This window comes from Canis lupus, chromosome 10, assembly GCF_011100685.1.
Source record: "Canis lupus familiaris isolate Mischka breed German Shepherd chromosome 10, alternate assembly UU_Cfam_GSD_1.0, whole genome shotgun sequence".
Lineage (NCBI taxonomy): Eukaryota > Metazoa > Chordata > Mammalia > Carnivora > Canidae > Canis > Canis lupus.
The window spans coordinates 58,596,575-58,621,603 of record NC_049231.1 but is presented as its reverse complement, the minus strand read 5'-3'; the positions used below and the strand labels follow the sequence as shown (position 1 = coordinate 58,621,603).

Sequence of the window (25,029 nt, the reverse complement as noted above, 5' to 3'; positions counted from 1 at the left end):
TCCAGGAATCCTGCTAGGTTCTCACAGTGGAAACACAAGATTCCCTTGTGGCTCTGGCAGGGGGAGAAGAGATTATTTATGAAATAAGCCCAGAACCTCCTTTATAACAAAGGCCTGCTCTCTGAGTGAAAAGATTTGACAAGAGCCTCATTTCAGCTGGAAAGAAGGAATTCCTCCCAACTCAGCCCCCTCTTGCCTCTATCTCAACTAAGGTTAAAAAAAAAAATAATTGGTCCACAGGGGTTACAGCCTCAAGTAAACAGAAAGTTCTGTTGGTTCTATGCAAACCAAGAGAATGTTGTTGCCATGGAAAGGAATAGGGAGGTGAGAGTAAAAGGGAGCTAACCCTTTTCAGAAACACAGCCCCATGAGCCCACTAAAACCCTGAAATATAATGAAAAGATTATAGAACATTTCCTATCCCCAACACCTTATCACTACATCAGAGATCTAGTATAACAAGAGTGGATTATGGCTGAAGGAGCAGAATAGTACAGAATCCCTCTGAGGAGGGAGGAATACTTAGGGAAGTCCTAAGTCAAAAAGATATAAAAACAAGCCAAAGCCTCTAGCACTTAGAGCTACAACAAACATTAAATACAGGCCAACTCCTACATCAACAGAAATCCTCACATTAAAGGCCCATCTACTCAGGTACTATTCTCTGATACAACATGTTCAAGTGCTAACAAAAAAAAAAAAAAATTACAAGTCATGCCAAAAGGCAAAAACAAAACAACAGAATCTAAAAAAAACTCATAAACTTCCAAAATTAGCACCAGAAGTGTTTTAGATATTAAAATTATCAGAGAGAAAATTTAAAGTAAGTCTTATTAAAATGTCAAGGGATCTAATAGGAAAACTGGACAAAATACAAGAACAAATGGGTAAGGTGAGCAGAGTGATGGAGACTCTAAAATTCAAAATGAAATGCTAGAAATAAAAACAATGTAACAATATAAAAAATGCATTTTTGATGGGCTCATCAGTAGACCTGAAAGGAACAAGGATGGAATCCATTATCTTGAAGACAAGTCAAAAGAAACTTCACAAATTAAAACAGAAAGAGAAAAAAAAAGAATTTGAAAAAAAAAAAAAACAGAACAAAGTATCCAAGAACTCTAAGATAGTATCAAAGGTTTACCATAAACAGAATAAAATGCCAGAAGAAGAATAAAGAGAAAATTTAGTAGAAAAAAACATTTATACATAATAATGACCAAGAATTTTTCAAAATTATAGACAGAAGGCAAACCAAAGCTTAAGAAGCTCAAAGAATACAGGGTAGGATTTAAAAAAAAAAAAAAGTCACTTGGACATATCATATTTAAATTACAAAAAAAAAGAGAGAGAGAGAGAGAGACAAAATCATGAAAGAAGCAAGGAGGAGAACCTTATCTATAGAGGAACAAGAATAACAACTACTGTGAATAATATCTCATCAACCATGCAAGCAAGAGAGTGCTGAAAGAAAAAAGAAAAACCACCAAGCCTAGAATTATATATCCAGTGAGATCACTCTTCAAAACTGAAGAAATCAAGATTTTCTAAAACACAGACTGAAGGAATTAACAGTCTTGTATTGCAAGATATGTTAAAAGAAGTTCCTCAAGCAGAAGAAAAATAACACAGATCAGAAAGTGGGAACCACATAATGAAATGAAGAGGTAAAATAATACAATGTCTTATTATATTGTTGTTATTCATAAGTGACTTAAAAGATAATTGTTTATATAAAGCACTAATAGTACCAATGTTTCAGGTCATGAAAGCATATGGATATGTGAAATGAATTATAGCAAGGTCACAGAAACAGAAAGGAGGAACCAGCAATACTCTATAAAGTTCCTGCACTACATGTAAACTGGTACAGTGTTATTTGCAAGTTGACTAAGGTCATAGTTAAAATTATATAAAATTAAAGCCACAAAGTATTTATACAGAAGTCTCATGAACACAGATGCATACTCAACAAAATATTAGCAAATCAAATCCGACAATGTATAAAAAATAACTATACACCACAATCACATGAGATTTATTTCAGGTATGCAAAATTGGTTTGACATTTGAAAATCAAATTTGTAATCTATCACAACAGGCTAAAAAAGAATCAAGAGATTCAGAAAAACGCATTTGACAAAATCTAACATCCATTCACAATAAAAACTCTTAAGAAAACTAGGAATAAAGGAAAACCTCCTCAACTTGATAAAAAGAATTCTCTCTATATATATCTATATATATAGAGAGATATATAGACATATCCATATATATATATATATATATATGTCTATATATATAACCAGCCATACACCTACCATCACACTTGGTGGTAAGAAACCAGATGCTGTCCGCCTAAGACTGGGAGTAAAGCTAGAGTGTCCTTACTCACTACTCATTTTTCCCATTGTACTGGAAATCCTAACCAATGCAAAAAGACAAGATGAGATAAGACAAAGGAAGGAAGGAAGATATTTAGAAGGAAAAAATATAATTGTCTTTTCACAGATGACATGATGGTCTATGTAGAAAATCCCAAAGAATCATTAACAACAAAAAAATCTTGGAATAAGCAATTACAGCAGAACTGCAGAGTATAAGGTCAATGTACAAAAAAGTCAGCTGTGTTCCCATATACTACCACTGAACAATCAAAATCAGACATTAAAAAACATAATTTACATTAGCACACAAAAAAGCATTAAATACTTAAGTAAAAAGCTAACAAAATATGTATATGATATATACAAGGAAAACTACAAGTCTCTAATGACAGAAATCAAAGATTTAAATACATGGATAGGTATTCCATGCTCATGAATAGGAAGACTCATATTGTTAAATGTCATTTCTCCCCACTTTAACCTATAAATTCTATGCAATCTGAATCAAAATTTTAGCAAATGACTTTGTCAATATTGACAAATTAATTCTGAAGTTTATATGAACAGGCAAAAGACCAAAAATAGTCAACAACATTGAAGAAAAATAAAGTCAGAGGACTGACACTAACCTCAGCATTTAGTATAAACTTACAATAATCAAGACAGTGTGGTACTGACAAAAGAATATACCATAACACAATGAAACAGATTAGAGAAGCCATAATAGACCCCTATAAAAATGGACAATAGATTTTTGGCAAAGAAGCACAGGCTATTCAAAGGAGAAAGGATAGTCTTTTCATTTCTCTTGGAAATATATCTAGGAATGAAATAAACTAATTTAAAAATAGGCATGGGGTTTGAAAAGAAGATATACAAATAGCCAAAAGCACCTAAAAAGATGCTCAATATTATTTCTCATTATGGAAATATAAGTCATAACTACAGTGAGAGACTTTTCACATCTACTATATATAAACAATCTCTCGATTGTCACTCATGTTACTAAATTATGACAGATTGAATTATTTTCTATAGGAATGATCACTATGGTAAATTGGTATCTCCTGAATTTATACTGAACATCTATCATAAGAAAACAATACTCATTTCTGCAACATTGCATTTATTATAGCAGTAATATTTTTGTTCCTACCTATTAAAAAAACTCAATACATAAAATCAAATCATTTTACTTTTTAATATTTTGTTCAATTAAGAGGACCAAATGCCTTTTATATTGTTTATATATTTATATTGTTCATTTATATGAACAATGCTAAAGGTATCCTTTTTATATAAATCCAAAAAGATGCACCTATAGAAACAGAAAGAAATCTGATTCAAGTAGAACAATGAGATCATACAACTCACATGTGTTCAGTTGTACTTATGATGTTTATGGTGAGTCTCCAAATGGCAGGAGACCATTAAAACAACCCTTGAAACATATACAAAACTTTTGGCTGTGGATGAAAGAATATCTTAGCCTTCTTCATCCTCAACTTCTAAATCATATAATTATATGACTAGAAAAAAATAATTCTGAAGTTCATATAGAAAGATCATATGCTAGAAAACCAATGCCACTAGACCCAGAATTAGTAATTCTGTATTATTATCTATATTTTTATGCTTACTTTGCCTCTTCCTATCTGAGAGACCTTTCAATAATTTAACCCCTGAATTTCCACATCCTTCCATGAAAAATGAAGGCACATTGCTAAATTACCCATAAAATCACTATTCTGTTCTAAATAATATAATTCCATCCATATTCTTATATTCAGCAATTCAAATAAATCTAAATACATATGCATCAAAATAAAGGCTCTTTTTATTTTTATTTATTCATGATAGACACACACACACACAGAGAGAGAGAGAGAGAGAGGCAGAGACACAGGCAGAGGGAGAAGCAGGCTTCATGCAAGGAGCCTGAGGTGGGACTGGATCCAGCTGGGTCTCCAGAATCGGCACTAAACCGCTGAGCCACCCGGGCTGCCCAGGCTTTTCTCTTTTAAAGGAATATTTTCCAAAACATTCAAAGCACTAGGTTTCTATTTTAGATAACTTTTTGAAATAGGTAGTGGGAGGAGTGACCAGTAGAACAAATAAGAACAAAAAAAATTTGTATTATGCATTAGTATGCTTGATTTTTATTAGTAGTCTTTTATTATTATTAATTTCACAAAAAAAAAACCCAGAAAATTCAGTCAGTGATAGAAGCTGTCCAATTTACTTGATTAGACAATAAATGAGTTTATGGCTGATAATTTTTAAGATCTACAGAGATATCACAAGCTATCAGCTTATTCCTGAGAAGCACAGTAGAATCTTAATTTGTGCCAGCCACAAGAAAGGTGAAAAATGCCAATTAAGAAATCATCTCAATCTAGCAGCTGCACAGTATACTAAAATATATGGCATCTAATGAGAGCATCAGTAAATAATAAAGCCTTAGAAGATCATAAAATGGGAAATGTTTACTAAAATAAGGACTTATTCTGTATGAATTTAAGCAATGAACAAAACATGAAAATATAAAGTGACAATAGAATTAAGTGTTTCAAGCCAAAGCTTAACTATTAACCCTGTGTCATATAAAGCAGCACATTTTTTGTAAATGTTAGTCACCATTAATGCATCATGTCAAGTCATATAAAAGCACTAAACTAATTCAAATCCCTGGCATTTGGCCCTCTTAATTGAACATTTCATTTATTCATATGTCAATTAAGTGGTTTTAACTACCTCTCTGGGTATTATTCATCTTTTAATAATGATACGAGAATAGCAGAGTAAGGCAGATTCTTATGCATAGGAATGAATATATATAATGCGGTGTCTTTCATTAATGAAAGCCAATAGTGTTTGTTAAAAGGTAGGGTCCGCAGTTAATGTTGATTTATGTTAAGTTTCATTTTGGTCAGGATTTAGCAACAGTCCCTGGAGTGCCTACTTCTTTTGAGTAGAAATCAGTTTTAATTCATACTAATATTTTCAGCACCTAATATAGAAAGGTAATCTATGAATTGATACTGCTGTCAGGGTCAGAACACAGAAAGTAAGTCCTGTGACAGAATGATGCTTCTGTAAAAAGAGGTTCCCTCTCATGAATTCTTTAGGATAACTCTCAAATATGTCTACCTGCATGAAAATCTAATCCAAACACATGTAAGGTTGCAGAATTATAGTCTTTCACCATTGTTTTTCCCTTTGGGGAACCTATATAAACATCTCTAGAACAATTGTTTTTAATTGAGGAAAATTTTGCCCCTCAGGGGACATTGGTAAGATGTGGAGACATTTTTGGTTGTCTCAATTGCGCAGGGAAGTACTACTAGCATCCGGTAAAACTGACATGAGGGATGCTGCCAAGCATCCTACAATGCACAGGACAAGCCTCAAAAACAAAGAATTCTCCAGCTCTAAAACAGTAGTGCCAACGATGAAAAAGTGCTCTAGAAGAACAAACTATATATAAGGTAAAGGCAGCAGAAAAGCCTAGCAGTTGTGAGACTGTGATTTTAAAAATGAGATAGGGAGGAGTCCGAGAAATTACTTTTTGTAAAGTTGTGCTTTTTCCAGAAGTACAAACAACATTAAGAGTACTTGACTGGGGATCCCTGGGTGGCGCAGCGGTTTGGCGCCTGCCTTTGGCCCAGGGCGCGATCCTGGAGACCCCAGGATTGAGTCCCACGTTGGGTTCCCGGTGCATGGAGCCTGCTTCTCTCTCTGCCTGTGTCTCTGCCTCTCTCTCTCTCTCTCTCTCTGTGACTATCATAAATAAATAAAAATTTTAAAAAAATTTTAATAAAAGAGTACCTGACTGCACCCAGGAATGTGTGAAATCAGTAGAAGAAAAAAGCAGGAGTCTTAGTACAAGAGGTCCAAGATGGCAGAGGAGTAAGAGATCTCTACTCTCTTAGTAGGAGATCTTAGTTTTGTCTGCTCCCAGGAAATCAGCTAGATAGCTATCAAATCATTCTGAACACCTGTTAAGTCAACCAGAGATAGAAGAAAATAGCTACAACTCTACAATTACTAAAGCAACCACTTTCTGCAAGGTAGGAGAGGTGGAGAAGTGAATCTGAGGTGATACCCCGGAAGACAGACCCCAGGGGGAGGGAGCCTCTGGCAGCAGGCCCCAGAAAGTGATACAGCAGTGGAGCACAAAATCAGAACTTTCAGAAGTCTGCTCCAGTTAGGGACTTCCCAGCCTGAAAGGGGCTCAAGTGGTGAAGTGGTGCAGAATCTTAGATGAGACAGTGTGGACTCAGGATCCTCAGGGTCGTACAGGGGTACCTGAGTGTGGCACAGTTCCCAGGCATGAGATCAGGAAGCCAGCTGCAATCAGTGAGCCCAAGAGTGGGTTCTCAGCTTGGGGCTGCCATAAACCTTGAACCATGGCACCATCGGGTGACTGTTCGCAAGCAGAGGCTGAATGTGGCAGAACCAACAGGAGACAACCCCCAACCTCAACTCCCACCCCCAGGAGGAGCAGAGTGGGTGTGAGCCCCTGGATTCTGCAGGATTTGGGGAATCGAAAAGGGGTCAAGTACCTGAGAAATGCTCTGTCAAAGGCTGGGTGAGCATGGAGTGCGGATGGAGACCAGGGAGACTGGGGTGATTAACTGCTTTTCCCTGAGGGTGCACTGAGGAGTGGGGCCTTGGGCTTTCAGGTTGAGGCTAGAGATTGGGAGGCTACAATTTTCACTCTCATTCTCTAAAACTTTTAGGGAATAAAAGCCACCTGGAGCAATCTGGAGCTGATTACTTAGCCTGCTCCCTGACAAGGGCAGTGCAATTCCGCCCTGGGGCAAAGACACCTGAGAATCAGTGGAACCGGCCCCTCCCCCAGAAGACCAGCAACAACATCAGCTAAGACTAAGTTTACCCATTATAAAGAATTACAAAACTTCAGCACTAAGGTAAATAAAATAAAGAATTCATGGGATTTTTCCCATGATTCTTTAGTCTTTCAATTTTAATTTTTTTCTTTCCTTTTTCAACAAATATCAACTTCTTTTTAAGTCTTTTTAAATTTTAAGTTTTACATTACATTCTATCGTTTTACTACATTTTATTTTAGAATATGTATAAATTTTTCTTTCTTTACAAGTTTGAGAGTTTCTTCTAACAAATAGACAGAAATATACTCAGAATCTAGTGTATAACTGTTCAATTGTCTGATCATATTCTCTTTTGTTGTTTTTTGTTGTTTCAGTCTTTTTGAACTTTCATCTTTACATTCTATCCTTTCAGTGTATTTAATTTTATTTTTGTGTACAGAAGTTTTTCTTTCTTTACAATTTTGAGATGTAGTTTCTTCTAACCAACTGAACAAAATATACTCAGGATATAGTTTTTTGCTCTGTTCTGTTCACCTGTTTATATTCTGGGTATTTTGTCTTTTAATTTTCATTTTTACAGTTACATTCTGTCCTGTCATTGTATTTAACTTTATTTTCGTACATATATAGTTTTTTGTTTCTTTACAGTTCTGGTCTCTAGCTTGCTTGCTTTCTTTCTTTCTTTCTTTCTTTCTATTTATTTATTTATTTAGTCTCTTAGTTTCCTAACAGACCAAAATACACACAGTGTATTACTCTGTTTTGTCCACCTGTCTAATTATACTTCTTTTTCACTTTTATTTTTTCAGTTTGGAGGCTCTTCTCATTTGTTTAGTGTATATTTTTCTGGGGTCATTCTTGTCATGTTAGGATTTTTCTCTTATTCATCTGTTCTCTAGACAGAATGACAAGATGTAAAAACTCACCTCAAAAGAGAGAACAAGAAGTAGTACTGACTGCCAGGGATATAACCAGTATGCACATAAGATGCTGGAATTAGAGTTCAGAATAACAATTATTTTTTAAAAGATTTTATTTATTTATTTGAGGGAGAGAAAGAGCATGTGCACAAGCAAGGAGGAGGAGCAGAGGGAAACAGACTCCCTGCTGAGCAGGGAGTCCCATGTGGGTCTCAATCCCAGGACCCCAGGGATCATGACCAGAGCCTAAGGCAGGTGGTTAACCACCCAGGTGCCCCTAGAGTAACAATTATAAAGAAACTAGCTGGGCTTGAAAAAGGCATAGAAGACACTAGAGAATCCCTTTCTGGAGAAATAAAAGAAATAAAATCTAATCAAGTCAAAATAAAAAATGCTGGGATCCCTGGGTGGCTCAGTGGTTTAGTGTCTGCCTTTGGCCCAGGGTATGATCCTGGAGTCCTGGGATCCTGGGATCAAGCCTTGTGTCAGGCTCCCTACATGGAGTCTGCTTCTCCCTCTGCCTGTGTCTCTGCTCCCTCTCTCTCTCTCTCTGTGTCCCTCATGAATAAATAATCTTTTTAAGAAAAGTCAAAAAGGCTAATAATGAGATGAAATAAGAAGAAAGGCTCTAACTGCTAGGATAAATGAGGCAGAAGAAAAAAAATGAGGTAGAAGAGAGACATCATGATCCAGAAGACAAAATGATGGAGAATAAATACACTGAGAAAAAGAAAGATAAACAACTACTGGATCATGAGGGGAGAATTTGAGAGATAAGTGATATCATAAAATGAAACAATATTAGAATAACTGGGATCCCAGAAGAAGAGGAAAAGAGGGAGAGAGGGACAAAAGGTATATTGGAGCAAATTATAGTGGAAAACTTCTGTAATCTGGGAAAGGAAATACTCATTCAAGTCCAGGAGGCACAGAGAACCACCCTCAAAATCAATAAAAATAGGTCAACATTCCAATATATCATAGTGAAACTTAGAAATCTCAGAGACAAAGAGGAAATCCTAATAAGCAGCTCAGGACAATAACCTACAAGGATAGAAACACTGGACTGGCAGCAGACCTATCCACAGAGACCTGGCAGGCCAGAAAGGACTAGCACCATATATTCAGTGAACTATGTGAGAAAAATATGCAGCCAAGAATACTTTATCCAGCTAGGATGTCACTCAAAATAGAAGGAGAATAAAAAGCTTCCAGGATAAACAGAAACTAAAAGAATTTGTGATCACTAAACCAGTCATGCAAGAAATATTAAAAGGGAACTTCTAAGCAAAGAGAGCCCAAAAGTACCACAGACCAGAAAGGAACAGAGAAAATATATAGAAAAAGTGACTTTACAGGTAATATAATGGCACTGAATTCATATCCTTCAATAGTTACTCTGAATTTAAATGGCTAGATGCCCCAATCAAAAGACACCAGGTATCAGACTGGATAAAAAAGCAAGACCCATCTCTATGCTGTCTGCAAGAGGCTCATTTTAGACCCAAAGACACCTCCATATTGAAAGTGAGGGGGTAAAGAACCATTTATCATGTTAATGGACATTAAAAGGAAGCTGGGGTTGTGATCCTTATATCAGACTTAAGATTTTAAACCAAAAGTCGTAATAAGAGATGAGGAAGGAAACTATATCATAATTCAAGGGTCTATCTAACAAGATCACACAGTTGTAAATATTTATACACTGAACAAGGAAGCAGCCAATTATATAAAGGAAATCAATTAATAACAAAATTAAAGAAACACATCGATAATAATACAGTAACAGTAAGAGACTTTAATGCCCTACTCACTGCAATAGACAGACCATCTAAGCAGAAGATCAACAAGGGCTTTGAAATAAAGTCACTGGTCAATGGACCTGATGAGCTTAATAGACAAGAGTCAGAGTATTTCATCCAAAAGCAACAGAATGCACATTATTCTCAAGCGCAAATGGAACATTCTATGAATAGACCACATACTAAGTCACAAATCAGGTCTCAACCAGTACCAAAAGATTGGGATCATTCTCTGCATATTTTCAGACCATAATGCTTTGAAACTGGAACTCAATCACAAGAAGAAATTTGGAAAAAACTCAAGTACATGGAGGCTAACGAGTATCCTACTAAAGGATGAATAGGTCAACCAGAAAATTAAAGAATTATTTTAAAAATTCGTGGGAACAAATGTAAATGAAAACACCTCAAGGTTCAAAACCTTTGAGATGCAGCAAAGGCAATCTAACGGGATGTATATAGCAACACAAGCCTTTCTTAAGAAACAAGAAAGGCCTCAAATACACAACCTAACCTTACACCTAAAGGAGCTAGAAAAAGAACAGAAAATAAGCCTAAAGCTAGCAGGAGAAGAGAAATAATAAAGATTGGAGCACAAATCAATGAAATAGAAACCAAAAGAACAGTAGAACAAATCAACAAAACTAAGAGCTGGTTCTTTGCAAGAATTAATAAGATCAATAAACCACTAGCCAGTCTTATCAAAAAGAAAAGAGAAAGGACTCAGATTAATAAAATCATGAATGAAAGAGGAGAGAACACAACCAACACTGAAAAAATACAATTATAAGAACAAATTATGAACAACCAATGCCAGCAAATTAGGGAATCTAGAAGAAATAGATGCATTTCTAGAGATGTATAAACAACCAAAACTGAAACAGGAAGAAATAGAAAACCTGAACAAACCCATACCCAGCAAGGAAATTGAAGCAATCATCAAAAATCTCACAACAAACATGAGTCCTATACCAGATGGCTTCCATGGGGAATCTTACTGAACATTTAAAGAAGAATTAATACCTATTCTTCTGAAGCTATTTCAAAAAAATAGAAATGGAAGGAAAACTTACAAACTCTTTCTTTGTGGTCAGGATTACCTTGATCCCAAAACCAGAGAAAGACCCCACCAAAAAGGAGAATAACAGACCAAATATCCCTGATGAGCATGAATGCAAGAATTCTCACCAAGATACTGCCCAATAGGATCCAACAGTACATTAAAAGGATTATTTACCACGACCAAGTGGGATTTATTCCTGGGCTTCCAGGTGATTCTGTATTCACAAGTCAAGCAATGTGATACACTACATTAATAAAAGAAAGGACAAGAACCATATGATCCTCTCAATAGATGCAGAAGCATTTGACAAAGTACAGTATCAATTCTTGAGTAAAACTCTTCACAGGGACGCCTGGGTGGCTCAGCGGCTGAGCATCTGCCTTCAGCTCAGCGAGTGATCCCAGGCCAGGGATCAAGTCCCACTTCGGGCTCCCTGCAAGGAGCCTGCTTCTCCCTCTGCCTGTATCTCTGTCTCTCTCTGTGTCTCTCATGAATTTAAAAATCCTTAAAAAAAAAACTCCTCACAGTGGGGTTAGAGGAAACATACTTCAATATAATAAAAGCCATATATAAAAAGCCCACAGCAAATATCATTCTCAATGGGGAAAAACTGAGAGCTTTTCCCCTAAGGTCAGAAACATGACAAAGATGTCCACTCTCATCACTGCTGTTCAACATAGTATTAGAAGTCCTAGCTTCATCATCAGACAACAAAATAAAAGGAGAATAAATAAAAGGAATCTGAATCAGCAAAGTCAAACTCTCCCTCTTCACAGATAACCTGATACTCTATGTGGAAAATTCAAAAGACTCCACCCCCATCCTGGCAACATGGTAGGATATAAAACCAATGCAAAGAAATCAGTTGTATTTCTTTTTTTAAATATTTTATTTATTTATTCATGAAAGACACACACACACAGAGGGGAGAGAGAGAGAAAGAGAGAGAGGCATAGATAAAGTCAGAGGGATAGGCAAGCTCCATGCCAGGAGCCTGATGTGGGACTCGATCCCGGGACTCCAGGATCATGCCGAGCTGAAGGCAAGCGCTAAACTGCTGAGCCACCCAGGGATCCCCTCAGTTGCATTTCTATACATTAACAATACGACAGAAGAAAGAGAAATTAAGGAGTTGATCCCACTTACAATTGCACCAAAAACCCTAAGATACCTAGAAATCAACCTAACCAAAGAGGCAAAGGATCTATACTCAGAAAACTATAAAGCACTCATGAAAGAAATTGAAGCAGACACAAAGAAATGGAAAAACAGGGGCACCTGACCTGGGTGGCTCAGTGGTTGAGTGTCTGCCTCTGACTCAGATCATTATCCTGGAGTTCTGGAACTGATTCCCACATCAGGGTCCCTGTGGGGAGTCAGTTTCTCTCTCTGCCTATGTCTCTGCCTCTCTGTGTGTGTCTCTCATGAATAAATAAATAAAATCTTAAAAAAAAATAGTACAACATTCCATGCTCATGGACTGGAAGAACAAATACTGTTAAAAACATCTATGCCACCTGGAGTAATCTATACATTCAATGCAATCCATATCAAAATACATCCACTTTTTCACAGAGCTGGAACAAATAATCCTAATATTTTTATGGAACCAGAAAAGGCCCCAAATAGCAAGAGGTATGTTGCAAAACAAGACCAAAACTGGTGGCATCACAATGCCAGATTCAAGCTCTATTACAAAGTTGTAATCACTAAGAGTGATTATGGTAGTATGGTAGTATGGTACTACCACAAAAACAGACACAGAGATCAATAGAACAAAATAGAGAACCCATAAATGGATCCTCAACTCTATGGCCAACTAATCTTTAATAAAGCAGGAAAGAATATCTACAGGAAAAAAGACAGTCTTTTGAACAAATGGTGTTGGGAAAATTGGACCATTTCCTTACACCATACACAAAAATAGATTCAAAATGGATGAAAGACCTAACTAAATGTGAGACAGGAATCCATCAAAATCCTAGAGGACAACATAAGCAGCAACCTCTGTGACCTCAGCTGCTGCAACTTCTTGCTAGACAGGGATGCCTAGGTGGCTTAACCGTTCAGCATCTGCCTTTGGCTCAGGGTGTGATCCCAGAGCCCTGGGAGCCTGCTTCCCTCTGCCTATGTCTCTGCCTCTTTCTTTCTGGGTCTCTCGTGAATAAATAAAATCTTAAAAAAAAAAAAAAAAAAAAAAAACTTCTTGCTAGACACATCACCAAAGGTAAGGGAAACAAAGGCAAAAACGAACTATTGGGACTTCATCAAGATAAAAAGCTTTTGCACAGAAAAGGAAACAGTTGACAAAACTGGAAGACAACTGACAGAATGGGAGAAGATATTTGCAAATGTCTTATCAGATAAAGGGCCAGTATCCAAAATTTATAAGGAACTTATCAAATTCAACACCCAAAGAACAAATAATCCAACCGAGAAACGAGCAGAAGACATGAACAGACATTTCTCCAAAGAAGACATACAAATGGCTCAACATCTGGGAAAAACCACAAATCAAAACCACAATGAGATATTCACCTCACACCAGCCAGAACGACTACAACTAACAGGTCAGGAAACAACAAAAATGCTGGCAAGGATGTGGAGAATGGGGAATGTTGCACTTGCATTCCCACTGTTGGTGGGAATGCAAGCTGATGCAGCCACTCTGGAAAACAGTATGGCTCCTCAAAAAGTTGAAAATGGAGCTACCTACGACCCAGCAATTCCAACTACTAGGGATTTACCCCAAAGATACATAAGTAGTGATCTGAAGGGGCACCTGCACCCCAATGTTTATAGCAGCAAAGTCCACAATAGCCAAACTATGGAAAGAGCCCAGATGTCCATTGGACAGATGAATGAATAAAGAAGATGTTGTCTATATATACAATGGACTACTACTCAGCCATCAAACAAAATGAAATCTTGGCATTTGCAACAGTGTGGATGGAACTAGAGGGTATTATGCCAAGTGAAATAAGTCAATTAAAGACAATCATATGATCCCACTTATATGTGGAATTTAAGAAAGAAAACAGAGGATCATAGGGTAAGAGAGGAAAAAATAAGATATAATCAGAGAGGGAGACAAAGCCTAAGACTTTTAATCATCAGAAACAAATGGAGTTGCTGAGGGGAAGAGGCTGGGAGGATGGGGAAACTGGGTGATGGACATTAAGGAGTGCTTATGACATAATGAGCAATGGGTATTATATAAGACTGATGAATCACTGATCTCTACCTCTGAAACTAATATTATACATTAATTGAATTTTAACTTAAAAAAAGAAAAAGTATTTTAAAAAGCAAGGGTCTTTAATAATAAACAGAATAAAAACAAATGATCTGTAAGGCTCCCTCACTATCTTGATAACCTAGAATTGAAGCCCTGAAATACTAATATAAACTGTTCTTGAAGTTTCCCCTTTAACAAAATAGACATTGGCCATGATTGCTGAGAATGCAAATCAGAAACCACACCTTGCCCCTGAAATGCCTGTCTATAATTTTGCAAACTTTATTCGTATGAAGTTTGTGGAAGGTATATGTTCATATAAGGAATGAATAGATTGGCCTTTGAACCTTTGCCTATTTTGCTATCAAGATCTCATTATTTGTTTTGTTTTTTTTCTCCAGCTTTCCACTGATGAATTCTTGGAACCTACCTAAGAAAAATGTAATCTGTATTTGGTCTCAGTGAATAAAACATCTTAATAAAATTATTATTAACTGAAATGAACCCTCAAATTACCAAGATTATCTATTTCCTCCACAAATGTTACAAAACTGCTCAAAACTAAGAATTACATTTACTTTAGTTTTAAACATATACTCACCTTTTTATGATTCAGAATAAGGGATGTAGTCATAAGAAATCAACATTGGAAAAGTGACAAGTCCAATCAATACAAACACAATTGAACCTAGGATGTCTTATAGGCTGAGCCTTTGTTCTTAAAAGACCTCACTTACTCGCTTATTAATATAATACTTAAGGGTAGCCATTAACTTTTTTCATGCCCTGTTACAGCAATGAGTACCAGCAATGTAAGGATAGAAGCTTTGGCTTCTGCTACTGGCCAAGAATCTGATCAGGCACCAATAAACAGTGTTATGGCAAAATCTTAAATAACTTTGAAAGTGAGAAAGAACTATTTGTTGTACAATCTACTATGACTGATGAAGTACAAGAATTTTTTTTAATCCTACATCCAGAATAGTGCAGAAATCAAATGGCCACAAAGCAACATGCAGCAAGTTCTGATCAATTGGCAGCATTCACAGAAGTCATGCTGGGGTAAAAAAAAAAAAAAAAAAAAAAAAAAAATGCCTGTAATACACATTTTTCCCCTGAATTCTTAACAGCAATGAAAGCATTGCACATTGCCCGCTTTAGGGCCCTCTCCAGTATACAGGTCAGTACATTCTGCAATGCCCAGCCACCATCTTTATCCAACATCCCTTTCCTAACAGGTGATTCTCGGCTGCAGGCACTGTTTCAATCCTGTCAGCATCTCCAGAGTCCAAAGCCCATACTGTCCACAAGCAGGACCAAGTGCTGGTTCTCTCCTATAGCAACTCATGCCAGCCAAGTCAGTATAAATGGTGAGTATGCTATCTGAAAAAGTTTACTTCCTTAAATGGAAAATTTTAAGTCGGACTTTTCAGAAGGAAGCAAAGCAACATCAGAAAATTCCTTCTGTTGGACTCCGTAGCAAAAGCTTCAGGATGTACTTATTAGGGTATATGACAAATCAAGAAATGTTGCAAGAAATATAAATTGTGAATATTAAAATTCAATAAATAAGAGGTCATGTTGCCCCAATCATCAACAGCACTATTCACATATATTCTCTAGCAACAGAAGTCACTTTATTGTCCACTAGGAGGCTCATGACAGAAACAAGAGAAATAGCCTCATACCAGCTTTCCCTACACTTTCAAGTAGTCTCCATAGATGGCCATTCGGCTTCCAAAACAATTTTCAGATTCACTATTTTCTTCCATCTGCTACTACAATAAGACTCAATGGTTCCTCGTACCTCTTCTTAACTCCTCGGATCCATTATCCACACATAGTGAGCATAATCTTTTAGAAACTCTTATGTTAAAATATTCAGCAAAGTAAAGGGAATAACCTAGTATCCATAGAACTACTATCCATTTTGTCCTGCATGTTCCAGATGGCAGACAACAGGCAGATGAGGATGAGTAGATAGAGAGAGATGAGGGACAATATACACATAGACAGAAAGATAATTATGAAACATTTCAGGCATACAAAAATTGTAGAAATTGTATAATAAACATCCATGTAATAGACTCTCAGATTAAGAAATAAAATACTTCAATCAATTTAAGCCCATATAGATTTCACTCCTATCCTTTTCCCTTCTTTTTCCTCAGAGGTAACATTGTCTTGAACCTGGTATTCATCATTATCCTGCATTTTTTTTAAATCTATGACTATTCCTCATTTTCAAGTTTTACATTAAAGGCATAACTTACACACCATTTGGAAACTTGACTTTTCTACTCAGTGTCAGGTTTTTGAGGTGTAAACTGTGGCTCATTTATTCATTTGACCTTTGCAGTATTCTATTATAAAGTCATAACATTTATCTGTTCTGTGTGTAATTTCACATTGATTTTCTGAGGAGCTGTAAAGACCCCCAACAAATCCTTTTAGGGTTTGAGTAGACATTGCATAGAAAATATATATTAGTTTGCAGTGGGATCCCTGGGTGGCGCAGCAGTTTAGCACCTGCCTTTGGCCCAGGGCGCGATCCTGGAGACCCGGGATCGAATCCCACATCGGGCTCCCGGTGCATGGAGCCTGCTTCTCCCTCTGCCTGTGTCTCTGACTCTCTCTCTCTCTCTCTCTCTGTGACTATCATAAATAAATTAATTAATTAAAAAAAAATTAGTTTGCAGTAAATTGATGCGTCTTTAAAATGAGTATTTCAATTCCAAAACCCTGTGTCCTTTTATTCGTCTTACATACTTCAAAAACATTTTGAAATTATCCCCTTTTTAAAAGCACTACAAAATTGTTAGTTAGTCCTAATTACTTTATAATTAATTATGTAATGTTAAATGTATTAATTTTTTATGATTAATATTGGCTATATAATCTTTTTTCAGTTAATCTTGATTCCAGAAAACCTGTAAAACTCTATTACTAGTTCTATCATGTGTCTACATATGTTTTCTAGTTTTCTATGAAAGCAATCATATCTATAGCAAATTAATTTTTTCTTTTCCTTTCTAATTTTTTAACTTTATTTCTCTATCTTACTGCATTGACTAGGATCTTCAGTATAAAACTGAATAGAAGAATTTGGCATCCTTCTTTACTCCTGAATGTAATGGCATAATTCCAAGTATCACATCCACATTGAATCATAATCATAGGAAAGGAACAGTGGGTAGCTAGGGTGCAAAAATATAAAAGGATCTCACATTTCTTTTATCAGGGAGGAAAGTCATTTCTAGAAGCTCTCCATGAGAATACTCTTTGCATTTGATTGTCCAGAATTGGGTCATCAGGCCACCCTTACAGACGGAAGACAGATAGAATATGTGGCTTCAGTTGTTTGGCTTCAGGAGTAGAACTTAGTGATTCATCACTTAGTACAACACCCAATGCTCATCACAAGTCCCCTTCTTAATGCCCATCACCCATTAGCCCATCTTCCCACCCAATTCCCCACCAGCAACCCTATTTGTTCTCTGTGGTTAAGAATCTCTTATAGTTTGCCCCCTCTCTGTTTTTATATTATTTTATTTTTCCTTCCCTACCACTATGTTCATCTGTTTTGCTTCTTAAATTCCATGTGAGTGAAATCATATGATATTTGTCTTTCTCTGACTGACTTTGCCTAGCATAATACACTCTTTTTCCATCATGTCATTGCAAATGGCAGTATTTAATTCTTTCTGATAGGTTATATTCCATTACATTCCATATAATGAGTAATATTCCATATATATATATATATATATATATATATATATATATATATACACACACACACATATATACATATATATCACTTGTTTCTCCATTCATCAGTCAATGGACATTGGGCTCTTTCCATAATTTGGCTATTGTTGATAATGCTGGCATAAACATTGGAGTGCATATGCCCCTTCAAATCAGCATTTTAATCTTAGTATTCTTTGGATAAATACCTAGTAGTCCATTAACCACTTGTATATTATTTTTTGGAGGAATATCTGCTCACATCTTCTGCCCATTTCAAACTGGACTATTTGGTTTTTTTGGGTGTTGAGTTTAATAGGTTCTTTACAGATTTTGGATTCCCATCACATAGATTGACTTAGTTTTGCTGACTGTCTCCTTCACTATGCAGAAGCTCTTTATCTTGATGAAGTCCCAATAGTTCATTTTTACTTTTGTTTCCCTTGGCTCTGGTGACGAATTTAGTAAGAAGTTGCTATAACTGAGATCAAAGAGGTTGCTGCCTGTGTTCTCCTCCAGGACTTTGGTGGTTGCTTGTCTCACATTTAGGTCTTTCATCCATTTCTAATTTTTTATTTATTTTTGTAAGAAAGTGGTCCAGTTTCACTTTTCTGCATGTTACTATGTAGTTTTCCCAACACCATTTCTTGAAGAGACATTTTCTCATTTGATAGTCTTTCCTGCTCTGTCAAAGATTAGCTGACCATATAGCTGTGGATCCATTTCAAGGTTCTCTATTTTGTTCCATTGATCTCTGTGTCTGTTCTTGTGCCCAGATCGAACTGTCTTGATTGCTGTGGCTAGGACTTCTAGTACTACATTGAACAACAGTGGTAAGAGTAGACATCCCTAAGGTAAGGTCTTGTTCTCGACCTTAGGGTAAAAGCTCTCAGGTCTTTCCCACTGAGGATGATATTAGCTGTGGATTTTCTGTATGGCCTTTATGATGTTGAGGTACTTTCCTTCTATCTCTACTTTCATGAGGGGTTTTATCAAGAAAGGATACTGCATTCTGTCAATTGCTTTTTCTACCACTATTTAGAGGATCATATGGTTCTTACCCTTTCTTTTATTAATGTGGTATATCAAGTTGATTATTTTGTGGATACTGAACCATCTCTGAAGCACAGAAATAAATCCCACTTGATCATGGTGAATAATCTTTTTATTGTACCATTGGATTCAATTAGTTAGTATCTTCTTAAGAATTTTGCATCCATGTTCATAAGAAGTATTGGTCTGTGGTTCTCCTTTTTAGTGGGTTCTTTGGTTTTGGAATCAAGGTCATGCTGGCCTTGTAGAATAAGTTTGGAGTTTTCCTTCCATTTCCATTTTTTGAAAGAGCCTCAGAAGAATAGGTAAATAGGTATTAATTTAATTAATTCTTTAAATGTTTGGAAGAATTGCCCAGGGAGGCCATTGCCCCTGGACTCATTTGTTGGAAGATTTTTTATTACTGATTCAATTTCCTGGCTGGTTGTGGGTCTGTTCAGGTTTTCTATTCTTCCTATTTCAGTTTTGGCAATTTATATGTTTCTATGATTTTTATCTACTTCTTCCATATTGCCCAACTTGTTGGCTTATAATTCCTCATATTATTCTCTTATAATGTTTGTATTTCTGCAGTGTTAGTTGTTATATCTCCTCTTATATTCATTATTTTATTTATTTGAATCCTTTCTCCTTTCTTTTTGATCAGTCTGTGTAGGGGCTTATCAATTTTGTTAATTCTTTCAAAGAACCAGCTCCTAGTATCCTTATATGTTCTATTTTTTTTATTTCTATAACATTTATTTCTGCTCTAATCCTTTTTATTTCCCTTCTGTTAGTTATAGGCTTTATTTGATGTTCTTTCTCCAGCTCCTTTAGATATTAAATTGGGTGATGTATTTGCAACTTTTCTTACTTCTTGAGGTAGGACTATATTGCTATATACCTCCCACTTCGGACCACCTTTGCTGCATCCCAGTTTTAGACTGTCATGTTTTCATTTTCATTTGTATCTATTTTTTTATGTCTTCTTTAATTTCCTGGTTAACCCATTAATTCGTTAGTATGATGTTCTTTAACCTCTGTGAATTTGTGGGCTTTCCAAATTTTTTCTTGTGGTTGACTTCAAGTTTCATAGCACTGTGGTCTGACAATATGCAAGATATGATCTCAATATTTTTGTACTGATTGAGTACTGGGTCACTGATTTGTGACCCAGGATGTGATCTATTCTGGAGAATGTTCCATGTACACTCGAGAATAATGTCTATTCTGCTGCTTTAGGTTTGTATGCTCTGAATATATCTATTACGTCCATCTGTTCCAGTGTGTCATTCAAGTCCGATGTTTTCTTGTTGATCTTCTGCCTAGATGGTCTGCCCATTGCAGTGAGTGGGGGTGTTAAACTCCTCCTCCTATTATTGTATTATCATCAATGAGTTTCTTTAACTTTGTTATTATTTGATATATGTATTTGGCTGCTTTCAAGTTGGGGGCATAAATACTTATAATTGTTAGATCTTGTTGGATAGACCCCTTTATTATGATATAATCATCTATGATTACAGTCTTTGGTTTAAAATCTAGTTTGATATAAGTATGGCTACTCCAGCTTTCTTTTAATTTCTATTAGCATGATAGATGGTTCTCCTCCCCTTCACTTTCAATATAGAGGTGTCTTTGGGTCTAAAATGAGTCTCATAAACAGCATATTGATGGGTCTTGGTTTTTTATTCATTCTGATACCCTATGTCTCTTCATTAGAGCATTTAGTCCATTTACATTCAGAGTAATTACTAATTGATATGAATTTAGTGCCACTGTATTATCTGTAAAGTCACTGTTCCATAGACTGTCTCTGTACCTTCCTAGTCTTTGTTGCTTTGGTCCTCTCTATCCTGCTCAAAGAGATCCCTTTGAGGTTTTAGTGTTCATGAACTCCTTTAGTTTTTGCATGTCTTGAAACTCTATCTCCCCTTCTATTCTGAATGACAGCTTTGCTGAATATAGTATTCTTGGCTGCATATTTTCCCACTTAGCACGTTGAATATAACCTGCCACTCTCTTCTGGCCTAACAAGTTTCTATGGAAAGGTCTGCTACTAACCTTATGTGTCTACCCTTGCAGGTTAAGGACTTTTGTCCCTAGCTGCTTTCAGAATTCTCTATCTTAGTATTTTGTAAGTTTCACTATGCTATGTCTTGGTGTTGACTTGTTTTTCTTTATTTTTGAGGGGAGTTCTCTGTGCCTCTTGAACTTGAAGGCCTGTTTCCTTCCCCAGATTAGGGAAGTTCTCTGCTATAATTTGTTCAAATAAACCTTCTGCCCCTTTTTCCTGCTATTTGTCTTCTGGGACTCTTATAATATGGATATTACTGCACTTTATGGAATCATTGAGTTCCTTAAGTCTACATTCATGATCTAATAGTTATCTTTCTTTCTTATCAGCTTCACTATTTTCCATAACTTTATTTCCTCTATCACCTATTCAATCCTCTACTTCTTCCATCCTCATTGTGATTATACCCAGACAGTTTTGCATCTCAGTTATAACATTTTTTTATTTTGTCTTGACTAGTTTTTAGGTCACTTATCTCTGCAAACAGGGTTTTTCTGGTATCTTCTATGCTTCTTTCAAGCCCATCTAATATTCTTATAAATGTTGTTCTAAATTTATGTTCAAATATATTGCTTATATCTATTTTGAGCAAATCCCTGGCTGTGATTTCTTCTTGATTTCTTCTGGGGAGAAATCCTCTATCTTGTCATTATGTCTAGGTTTCTGTCTTTTACATGTTATGAAAGCTTGTTACATTTCCTGCTTCTGAGAGTAATACTTTATTAAGAAGTGGTTACACACTATCCAGGGCCTGGCACTTCAGGAAGTGTTGCTGATGTATGCTGTATGCCACTCTGCTGTTGTGTTTTGGCTGTTCTTTCCCACAGGTCAGTTGTCTGCAAAGTTCCTCCTTGGTTGCAGTGGGGAGATATGCTTTAATTACGTATGCTTTATAATTCTTACCAGACAGCATGAGATTGTATGTTACATGTTGCTAAAATAAGCAAATTTTTAGTCCTTAAATGGTTAAAAAGTGAATTAGAATAGATCTGTGATGAGACATAATAAAATCACTCTCATTCAGTTATATGCATTCTTAAAAGGGAAAAAGAGATGGACATATAGCTTAAGACAGAAATTTCTACAATGAATAAATCTTTACATCCACCAAAATGGCTACTGTCTGCAAAATAAAAAATAACAAGTGTTGGTGAGAATGTGGAGAAATTTTAATTCTTGTGCACTGTTGGTGGTAATGTAAAATGGTGCAACCATTACAAAAAGAGCATGGACATTCCTCAAAAACTTAAAAACAGAATGACTATATAATTATCAATTCCACTTCTGGGTCCAAAAGAATTGAAAACAGGGTCTCGAGGAAGTATCTGACTCCATGTTCATAGCAGTATTATTCATAGTAACCAAAAGGTAGAAACAATCCAAGTGTTTATCAGAGGATAAAAGGTTAAACAGGATGTGGTATATACATATGTTATGGACTGAACACTTATATTTCCCCAAAATTTGTATGTGGAAACTCTACCACCAAGGCAGGGTCTTTGAAGTATAATTAGGATTAGAAGAGATCATGAGGATAGAGCCCTCATGAATGGAATTAATACCCAGAACTGTGAGAAAAAAATTCAGTTGTTTATAAGCCATCCAGTCAATGGTATTCTTAATACTGTAGGCCAAGACAGAAATTGTCACCAAGGAGCAGATGTTCTGCTTTAACAAATACCTAAAGATGTAGAAGTGGATTTAGAACTGATAATGGGCACAGGCTAAAAAAGTTTTGAATGCATAATAAAAAAAAATACCTTACACTACCATGAAGACCATTAAGGAAGATTCTGGTAAGAGCTCAGAAAGAAAAGAAGAAAGCTGAAGAAAAAGCCTCAATCTTCTTAGAGAGTGCCTAAGTAATCTTGAACAGAATGTTGGTAGAAGAATGGAGAATGAAGGTCTTTCTGGTGAGGTTTCAGACAAAAATGAGTAACATGTCACTGGAAACTGGAGGAAAGTCAATCCTTATTAAAAGTAGTAAAGAATTTGACTGAATTGTGCTTGTGTTCTAGCGTCAATGGAAGGTAGGACTTATGAGAGATGAAATTGGCTATTCAGCCAAAACAACTTCTAAGCAAAGTATTGATGGTGCAGCCTGGCTTCTCCTGACTCCCAATTGTAAAATGTGAGGAGAGAAATGACTTGAAGATGGAATTATTAAGCAAAATTTAGCAGATTTTTGTCAGAGTCTTTTGGGTTTTCTATATAGATTATCATGTCCTCTGTAAATTATGTAAGTTTGACTTTTTCCTTCCAGATTTGGACGCCTTTTATTTCTTTTTGTTGTCTGATTGCTGTGACTAGGACTTAAAGTACTATGTTGAATAGCAGTGGTGATAGTGGACATCTCTATCTTGTTTCTGACTGTAGAGGAAAAGCTCTCACTTTTTCCCTACTGAGGATGATACTAGCTATAGGTGTTTCATATATGGCCCTTATTATGTTGAGGTATGTTCTCTCTAACTCTACTTTGTTGAGGGTTTTTATCATGAATGAATCTACTTTATTGTTTTTCTGCAACTACTGAAATGATCATATGTGTCTTATCCCTTCTCGTTGATGTGATATATTGATTGATTTGTAATTAATGAACCATCCTAAATCCCAGGAATAAATCCCACTCGATTATGGTTAATGATTTCTGTAATATATTGCTGGATTTGGCTTGCTAGTATTTTACTGAGAATTTTTGCATCTGTGTTCATCAGGGATATGGGCCTGTACTTGTCTTTTTTAGTGGAGTATTTATCTGGTTTTGGTATCAGGGTAATGCTGGTCTCATAGAACAAATTTGCAAGCTTTCCTTCTTTTTCTATACTTTGAGAAGAATAGATATTAACTATTTTTTAGTTTCATAGAATTCACTTGTGAAGTTGTCTGGTCCTGGGCTTTTGTCTGTTGGGAGCTTTATGATTACTGATTCAGTTTCTTTGCTAGTTATAGGTCTGTTCAAGTTTTCTATTATTTATTATTTCTGTTTTGGTAATTTATATATTTCTAGGAATTTATCCATTTCTTCCACACTGTATAATTTGTTATCATATAGTTCTTCATAACATTCTCTTATAATTGCTTGTATTTCTCTGGTGTTGGTTATTATTTCTCCTCTCATTTGTAATTTCATTTACTTGGGTCCTTTCTCTTTTCTTTTTGATAATTCTGGCTCGATGTTTATCAATTTTATTACTTTTTTCAAAGAACCAGCTTCTAGTTTCACTGATCTGTTCTATTGGTTTTTTAAATTCTAGATCATTTATTTCTGCTCTAATCTTTATTATTTTCTCCCTTATGCTGTCTTTATGCTTCATTTGTTGTCTGTTTTTCTAAATCCTTTAGGTGTAAGGTTAAGTTGTTTAGGATTTTTCTTGCTTTTTGAGGTAAGCCTGTATTATATTTTTACCTATTCCCAAAGGTTTTGCTGTATCCCAAAGGTTTGGGGCCATTGTGTTCTCATTTTCATTTTTTTTCATGTATTTTTTAATTTCTTCTTTGATTTACTGGTTGACCATTCATTGGTAAGTAGCATGGGGTTTAACCTCCATGTATTTGTGGTCTTTCCAGATTTTTTCTAGTTTCATAGCATTGTGGTCAGGAAAGGTATGATTTCAATCTTTTTGTATTCATTGAGGCCTGTTTTGTGACCTAAAATGTGATCTATTCTGGACAACGTTCCATGTGCACTTGAAAAGTACTGCTACAACTGCTAAACAAATTCAGCAGAGTCAGAGAATACAAAATCAACATACAGAAATTGGTTGCATTTCTATACACCAAAAATGAAGCAGCATAAAGAGAAATCAAGAAAGCGATCCCATTTATAATTGCACCAAAACCCGTAAGATACCTAGGAATGAACCTAACCAAAGAGGTGAAAGACTTATATTTATAAACTATAAAA

The 25,029-nt window shown here is 35.8% G+C and overlaps 2 long non-coding RNA genes across 2 annotated transcripts in view; one reads left to right on the top strand and one right to left on the bottom strand.

Annotated features, from left to right (window-relative positions):
* LOC111097758 overlaps positions 1 to 25,029 on the bottom strand; it is a 237,174-nt gene that overhangs the window by 167,242 nt on the left and 44,903 nt on the right. The gene's annotated exons all lie outside the window — the stretch shown is intronic.
* On the top strand, positions 689 to 14,771 carry LOC111097759. The gene is made up of 3 exons (XR_005366019.1): positions 689 to 1,667; positions 7,130 to 7,321; positions 14,668 to 14,771. It is a non-coding gene; the product is annotated as an uncharacterized LOC111097759 (long non-coding RNA).